The sequence below is a fragment of the Ixodes scapularis genome, unplaced genomic scaffold, assembly GCF_016920785.2.
Source record: "Ixodes scapularis isolate PalLabHiFi unplaced genomic scaffold, ASM1692078v2 PGA_scaffold0__279_contigs__length_252992795, whole genome shotgun sequence".
Taxonomy (NCBI): domain Eukaryota; kingdom Metazoa; phylum Arthropoda; class Arachnida; order Ixodida; family Ixodidae; genus Ixodes; species Ixodes scapularis.
The window spans coordinates 206,785,040-206,793,593 of NW_024609835.1; the positions used below are offsets into that span (position 1 = coordinate 206,785,040).

Consider the following 8,554-nt stretch of genomic DNA (forward strand, 5'->3'; position numbering starts at 1 on the left):
CCCTCCTCCTTTCCCTCCTTCATCCTCTTCCTCCGCTCCTCCTCCCCTCCTCCTCCCCCTCCCTCCCTCTCCCCCCGTGACGTCACTCGTGGTGTCACTCGTGACCCTGGTGACCCTGCTGATGTCACTCGTAACCTTTGCCGAGGCCTTCACCAGTAAACTTTGTGATGTCACTTGCGACATCACGAAGGTTACCCGGGAAGATCACTGTGAAGGTCAGGTCACTCGTGAAGGTCACTGTGAAGCTCATGCCACTCGTGAAGGTAACTGTAAAGGTCACGCCACTCGCTAAGGTCACCATGAATGTAACTTGAAGGTCACTGTGAAGGGCAGCTGACTGGTGAAGGTCACTGTGAAGTGACCTTCACAAGTGCAAGTCATGACCTTCGTCATTACTTGCACTCGTGACCGTCGTGACGTAACTCCTGACCTTCGTGATGTTACGCGTGACCCTAGTGACCCTCGTGACGTCAATGTGACGTCATTATGGGAAGCTCAAGTTCACTGGCCACATCAAGAGCAGCGAGGGTGTTTGTCCTGACCCCGAGAAGAGGCGTGCCTTAGTTCCATTTTCCCCGCCGTCGGACAGAAAGGCCGCAAGACGATTCCTAGGCTAATGTGCCTACTACAGGCACTTCGTTCGAGATTTTGCGAGGCTTTTTCTGCCACTGGTATACTTTACAAAAGACGATGTCAAGTTTCAGTGGACCGAAGAGCACCAGCGGGTGGTCGACAAGCTTAAACGAAGACTCGGACACCTTCCGTCCTTGACCATTCTGACCTGCATGCACAAATAAAAATTCATGCAGACGCATGTAACACGGGACTCGGCGCGGTGCTGGTCCAAACACAGAAGGTAACAGGAGGATACTCGACTATGCAAGCCGGACGCTGTCCAAGGCGGAGGTTAATTACTCTACAACGGAGAAGGAATGCCTCAACGCCAAGTTTCGCCCTTACTTTTACAGAGTCTGTCCCCTGTGGTTATGAATCACTACCTACTCAGCTGGCTTGCTAATCAGAAGGACACCTCAGGACCCCTCTCCCAGTGGTGTCTGCGACTGTAGAAGATTGACATTACAGTGGTGTACAAATCCGGCCGAAAGCACAATGGCGCCGATACCCCGTCGAAGGCGGCACTGCCTGCACTGAAGACGAGGACCATGAGTGTTTCCTCGTTCTACGCTTGATAGGGCTGTATTTTACCAGCCTTCATATTTTCCCATTCCTTTGTTTGTTTGGCTACATTTTGTTTCCTTGCAGGTTGCATCAAGGGGAGACTAATGCCACGCGCGCCTCCGAGAAAGCGCGCCAGTGTTTGAATGGTGATTCGGCTTCCGGCACTCGTCACGAGCGGACGCAGAATCATGAGCTCCGCAGGAGCGGCAACTACAGCTAGCACTATCCTGGAATCAACTGCTCAGCCAGGAAACAGCGCCCACCAGGAATGCAGGACGATTCTGTCCACGCTGCCAGCAGGTCGGTCTTCTTTTAATGCTGTTGTTTTGCACCGCCACACGTCAAAGAAACCTTACTTATCGACGACTTCGGCGACGTACTGAAGTCTGTCATTAACCTAGGGACATTGCGGGGTTTGGTGCTTATCAGTATAATCACGTATGGATTTTTACGCTACACAACATGTTGGCGATGAAAAAAATGGTAAAAGTGCGGGAACTCATGGTCAAGTGGCGAAAATGCGTCGTCATTGACCCCAATTCCACTAAGGCCTTCAAGGTACACTGACTGCCTACGAACGTTCCGGATGAACCAGTCGTGCAAGCGTTCGTAAGCTATAGCAGAGTAAAGAAAGTCGCAAGGGACTAATGGCGCCAACCTGGCTTTGAGGAAATAGAGACAGCGACCAGAACCGTTACGATCGAACTGAAGGAAGGTTACATGGAGAACTCTATCCCTCACCAAGTCACTCTCGTGGGAGGCCCTGTGTTAGCGTCGATTCCGGGTCGGCCCCCATTGTGTCTCCGATGCCGGTATGTTGGGCGCTTCTGGAAACAACACTGGGCGCCATGGTGCAAAGTATGCGAACGTTTGGGCGCAAAGACGACGACTGGGTCCAGAGCTAAGCCTCCAGAACGAGAATGGCAGTTTAAGAGGACGAGCTCTAGCACTACAAGCACCAGGGCGACGTGGGCAAGACGGGCACTTCCGGCGACCCCGAGAAGTGGGAGACTCCGGGAGTTCAGGTGGCTTCAAGCAACGCACCCTCCATTGCCACGCATTCACTTTCCCAACGGCCACCGAGCACCACTTGAGAGACAAGCTGCATTCCAGGACAACAGCGCCAAGCCTCACTATCGGCAAGCAGTCCCGCTTCGAGTCCTTCCGGACTCCGGGCTCCGGGGACGGTGGACGACAACATGGAGCTCGGGGAGGCCGCGAGCGGAGAGACAACCACAAAGCGCAAGGTGAAGGAAACCGTGCGGGACAACGCAGCCGGCCAGCGGTACAACATCGTGAGTAGCAAGCGATGGAAACAGGCAGACACCGTTCCATCTATCGTGAAGCCGATGGAAGTTGGAGCGTCGTCTCTTGATGACACATCAGCCATTAACACTAAGTGATTCAAACCAAGACCTCCCCAGTTATACGTCAACCGGTATTACAATGTGTTTTATTTGTTTTTTGCCTATATTCTACGATTGCTTATCGGTCGTAAATCTTGCAACCCGGGCCAAGACTTTCCGTGTGATGTAATATCGCACAAACCAATCATGACGGTTGTTGGCACGCTTAATAGAGAAAATCGAGTATCTTCCGTGCGAAAGCAATGGCTTTTAGATGTGTTGCTAAAAGAGCGGACCGACTTAGCCAGTGTTCGAGAAACTAAACAATATAAACGAGGAAACAAGAAGAAAAAAACGCGTGAGTTTTTCGGGAGACACGACCAAGCTTTTGTTTCGCGAGCGGAAGAACAAACCGGATGCGCGGTGTTTGTTCGCAGGAAACATTTCTTGAGAGTATGCCCTGCATAGGACACGACGATTACGGCAGAATCAGCTATGTCGACTGCATTTTAGCGAGCACCTTGATAAGGGCGATATGCTTGTACACGCGAAACAACATAAGTAAGCAGAAACGTTTTCTTTTTTTGGTTTAGTTGATTATATTTGCAGTTGACATGCCAACGAAGGTCATTCTAGCCGGTGACTTCCATTGTGTTGGCAGTTCCGAAGATCGCTTTCTCACGTGGGCACCGGGAAATAACAGTGGAAGTGCGCAGTTCGGTTTAAAACCAAAATCTAATACATGTCATCAAAATGTTGTGTCCTAACAACACGCCAAGCTACACCCACTGGCAGGGAGATTCTAGTGCGCACTTGGACAGAATTTATATATCGGATGAATTTGAACTCAAAGAAGACCGTTACGATGTTTCACTTCTTCCTTTCTTAGATCACGGCTTGGTCACCTTTAAGTGGAAGGCTGGCACAAGCCACCATTCAACTTCGCACACTAGTGGGCACTGGAAGCTAAACGAGAGCCTACTTAAGGATGAAGGGTTTAGAGCTGTCATAGAGAAAAACTGCTTATGGCAGCCGGAGATTCTTCTTCTGATGAAGTAAGCTGGAAGGTTTTGAAGGCAGAAGTGAAAAGTGAAGCAATGTCAAATGTGGAGAAAAATGACAGGGAAAAGAATTAAAAAAAAAAGGAACAACTGCACAATTCAAAAACTTTTATTGCGGCAGACCACGTATCGCCTCGAGAGTTCAGAGAAGAGAGAAGACATGAAAGCCACAAAATGCGAGCTTTTTACTCGGATGACAGAAAGGCACATGGGGGTTGTGGTGAGCAGCCGGGAAAAACTAGTCGAGCGAGATGAACAACCTTCAAAGCTTTTTCGGCTTTTTGAGAAGCAAACTATCTAGCGCAATAATACCTGACAGATAAAAGACGAAAACGGGCAGAGAGTTTCCACTCAGGAATAAATCGCAGACTTGCTTTACGAGGAATACGTCCCAATGTTTCAAAAGAAAAACACCTGCGAAAGCCGTTTTGTGTGAAGCACGCTACAGCAGCTTCAAAAGGAAGTCAGCAAAGAGGTGCGTGAACGCACCAACATTGAAATTGCGGAAAACTAAATCCGGAGGGCAATCCGGGAAATTCCGTTGAACAAGAGTCCTGCGTGCGACGGCATAAAGGTGCGGAATTTTATACGTTTCCCGACCAGTTGGCACCTCTCCTACAGAAAGAGTTCGAGGACATATTCAAAAGATAGCTCTTACCTCCCACCATGCGCCAGTCACTTGTGGTGCTCATTCCCAAGCCGCACTCCGGCAAAAGCATACCCTCAGTAAACAGTTTCAGGCCAATAAGTCTTTTGCGTACAGACTATAACATTTTGACGAGAATCTTGGTCAAGGGGTTGAAGAGAGGCATTACGGAAGTGGTCAGAGATCACCAGACCTACGCAATAATGTCGCGTTCAACTGCGCACAACCTCATCGCAATTGGAACAATACGCGAAGCGGCTGAAGCTTTCAACACGCCCCTTGCGGTCCTTCAAAGTGACTGGAGTCGTGCTTTTGACCGAGTAGACCAAAAATTCTTGTTCAAGATCCTAAAACATATCAGCGTACATGACGTCTTTTTCGATGGGTTTCGCTTTTGCTATAATGATATGTCTTCCAAAATATTAATAAACTAAACAGAAAACAGAAAAAAAGTCAGTCAGACAGGGGCTCCCGCTATCCCCACTGCTATTTTCACTCTGCTTAGAGCCACTGTGCATGACTATCCAAATGGACGAAGAAATCCGAGGGCTTCAACTGCCAACCAACCACGTAAAAATCCCTGCGTTAGCGGATAACGTTTCCGCTCTCTTGTTTGAAAAGAAGGAGCTTTTGAAGGCAATTTACCTAATTCAAGAGTTTTTTGGCCGTATCGAGAGCTCATCACAGTCTAGACAAATATAAAGGTACGTGGCTAGGTAACTGGACATGCAAGCCTTCAAGAGTATTAGGAGTGAAGTGGTCATCTTCACTAAAGAAGTACCTCGGCGTACCACTCAAGTTTACGCGTCAGAGTCATGAAATCGGGTCGGTCAAACTTCAGGAGATGAGAGCGTCGCTCCATGGCGCACGAGACAAATCTATCTTGTCCAGCGAAGCTTTGTGTGTAACACTGTTCCCTTTCCTGGTTTGTTGTACGTGGCCAGTATATTGCAATCGACGCCAGCACAGTGGCGAAGGCACATCGGCTCTTCGCAACGTTTCTTTGGCAGTCGCCAATAGAAAAAAAAAAGAACGCGCACAAGTCTCTTTCTTACCCTCAAGGTTGGGGAATTTGCGTTGGTTCATGTGGCCCTCAAAGTGAAATTAAGTCGGCTCCTTTTGTTCAGAGACTCAAATAATGAAATTACGCGGCGGTCATAGCAGAGCCTTGGGTGCGCGCACCTCAACCAGTGGGAGGTAAGCACATCGGGGAACCGAGACCAGCTAAGTGCCTACCGTTGTACAAGAAAATTGCCGAAGCGACTAAATCCTTCGAATCAAGGTACTCGTGGAAGTATCTCCAGCAAGTGAAAAAGAAAAAAAAACTGTATTGGGACGCAGCTAGCAGAATGTTCTCAGCTTCTTTCTGTAGAAATGGTTTCGAATCATTTGCAGGAAAAGATGTATTCAGGCGATTGCGCAGCCTTCCTGGCTCCTCCAAAACCGAAAGATTATTTATCAGTTTTCATATAGAAACCCTGTCAGTAAAACATTTTCGGAAAACAAGGGCTTCTACCTTCCGGTTGGAACCAGCTACATCTTCTCTGGTGAAAAGGCAGACGCTTCTTTGTGTCTCTCTGAATTGTAAGGGCATTTTCTGTTTCTGGGCAAATTTTCGCTATATTTTGAATGTGACCTTCAACCAAGCTGTGATCTATCAAGTTTTGTGGGCTTTGCCGAGGAACGGACAGTGGACTTCGAGTCATTGGTTGCGATGGCACTCCACACTCTGTGCTTGAAAGAGAGCAGAGTGGACACTGAGCGCAGTTAGGACAGCATTAGATGATGTCAACCATCCTTGGCTCAAGATAAAGCAACAGTTAAGAAAAAGCGTCGTTGCCCGCAACACAAAGCCCCCTGGCACAAGAGATGTAAGATGAGGGTGGGTCCACATTTCTCTTTATATATGGGGGGATCGGTGGCCGAGTGGGCTAGCCCACACCAACTCGGAGCACCTGCAGCGAAAGCTCGCGCTGTAGAACCCAGGGATCCTGGGCTCAATCCCCACCCCTGCCCGTTTCGATGTGGCTTAGCATCGTACTGGCGTGTGGTCATGTATCACTACTGCGTAATGCACGTTAAAGACCCCAGGCTAGCGGTTGTACGGCATAAATTGCTCATCTACGGCGAGGGACTCCTCGCAACTTTGAAATAGCTGACCAACTACACGTTGTATAAATATCAACACAACCACAATTATTATTTCTATGTGTGTTCAAAACATTTCGTGGTTTATATTAGTTGTGCGCATGCCTAAGTAGTGTATGCAACCACTGACCTGGTCATGTGGCTTGTATGAACCAAAAACAAACTTCTTTAATTAAAGGATATAAAAAAAATTCAAAGGCCGGTAATAAAAAAAATAGCCAGTGGCCGAATGGTTATTGTGCTTGGCTCCCACGCAAAGGGGCGGGCTCGAAGCCTGGGAGCGGACGCACCTTTTTGTTATTTCTTAAATGTTGCATTCTGGTGAATTCGAAAACCATGTTGCTTATTCCAGGTCCGATTGTTCAACGTGCTGAACTTTCTACCCCGATTGTTCTAGAAGCGAACGCTTGTACTAAGGGGCTTCAAGGGGTAAGTCGCAGTCAGTGTGGCCCCAGCGCTCGATCCATGCTGTTTCATCGACATCGACGCAACGGATCTAGCCTTGTTATATTTTTTCTTATTTTGGTTTGGGCACAAGTTCGCCTCATTAAACGTCTAGTTTCTTTCAGTCATTCGTCGGCTCATCAACTGTAATTCGCGGCAATATTACGCACATTTTGGTATTACAAAAATAGTTTTGACACAAGGGTTATCGTCATAACAGCACAAAAATATTCATACGTCTGGTGAAGAAAAATGCATACAAAGAAGGTTTACTCCATCGCGCATACCATAAGAGGCACTTTACAAAGGTAGTTCTACAATAACAAACTTTGTAACATAAAATAAATACAAAAATTATAAGCTACAACACACATCTCAAGCTGGAAGATAATAGGTATTGAACTTATTTACACTATGCGAAGTCTGTACAAGACTCGGCGGGGGCCGAAGCACCCGCCGAGAAAAGACGACACGCAGCCTGGTTGTGAGGGTGGACGATGACTGACCGGGGCGGCGTGCGCTCCACGGCGTTTATTGGCGCGGTGACCAATGTTGCCCGCCGAGCCTGGCGGCCACAGACGGGTGGACGGGAGGGGGCGCTACATACTTGTCACAACAGCGTTACACATACACAATTGTTTCACGAAGTCTTGGTGGGGATGAAAAGCAATGCGTCATTGTAAATGAGAAACACCTTAAATGTCATTTTGTGAGCATCATATTTTCAATTTCTTTTTCACCTCCTTATGAGAAACAATATTAATAAATTCATTCTGTATGCCATTAACTATACGCGGAATATAAAGTGTTCTCGATCTCTTTCCGTATTGTTTATGTATTCTTAGCAAAAAAAAAACCTATGTGTGTTTATGAAGGGTCTTTTTTTTATGGGCAGCTTAAAATCAGTTCGGGAATGGTAATATTGTCACAGATTGAAAAGGCTCGACAAGTGTGAACTGAAAATAAAAGTTTAATCGGCGAACTTGTGCCAAACCAGATAAAAAACGAGCGTCGCGACTGCAGGAAAAGCTGGCGGCCATTTGATAGCGTAACAGCAAGCGAGAGCGAGACTGACTCGACAAGGTCCCGGAAAGCACTTTGTCTAGTGTGCGTCGGTATCTCAAAAAATCGGCCAGAAGATTCGAGCGTCGGGCGTTCAAGGTGACGGTGAAAAGGTACTTTCAAGAACAAGAAAGTAGGACGAAATGATAAAAGTTACATCTCGAGCAAGAATACACATGTATCTTCTAGAAGTCCGTGACCGAGCGTTGCTTGATAGGCCCTGCGCGCGGTATCATCCCCCCTTTAGAAGCGCATTGCCCCGATGCAAACGCGAAAGGAAAACAAAAATGGTTAATGAAAGCAAAACGCGGTGAGACGATATAAATATACAGCGTCACAGTCCTAACGTGCGTAGACCGGCTTGAGTGAAACGACGTTGCCCACATCGGGTCATGGCTAGCGGCGTCCTGATGGTCAGATTCCGTCGGGGAGCACCTCGTACTTCGATCCCCCAGGCGGCGAAGGACCTTGTAGGGTCCGAAGTGGCGTTTTATTAGTTTCTCGCTGAGGTCACGGTGGCGAATGGGCCTGAGCAGTCGCACCTTGGCTCAGGGCTGGAACTCCACGTCGCGGCGACGAAGGTTGTACCGGCCAGCGTCGACACGTTGTTTGTCCTTTATCCGAAGGCGGGCTTGCTGCCGTACCTCTTCTGCCCGTAGGGTAAACAG

General features: G+C 48.0%; 1 pseudogene; it reads left to right on the forward strand.

Annotated features, from left to right (window-relative positions):
• The first annotated feature begins 2,378 nt into the window (after positions 1-2,378).
• Positions 2,379-5,820, forward strand: LOC120842032 (annotated as a pseudogene).
• Positions 5,821-8,554: the final 2,734 nt, after the last annotated feature.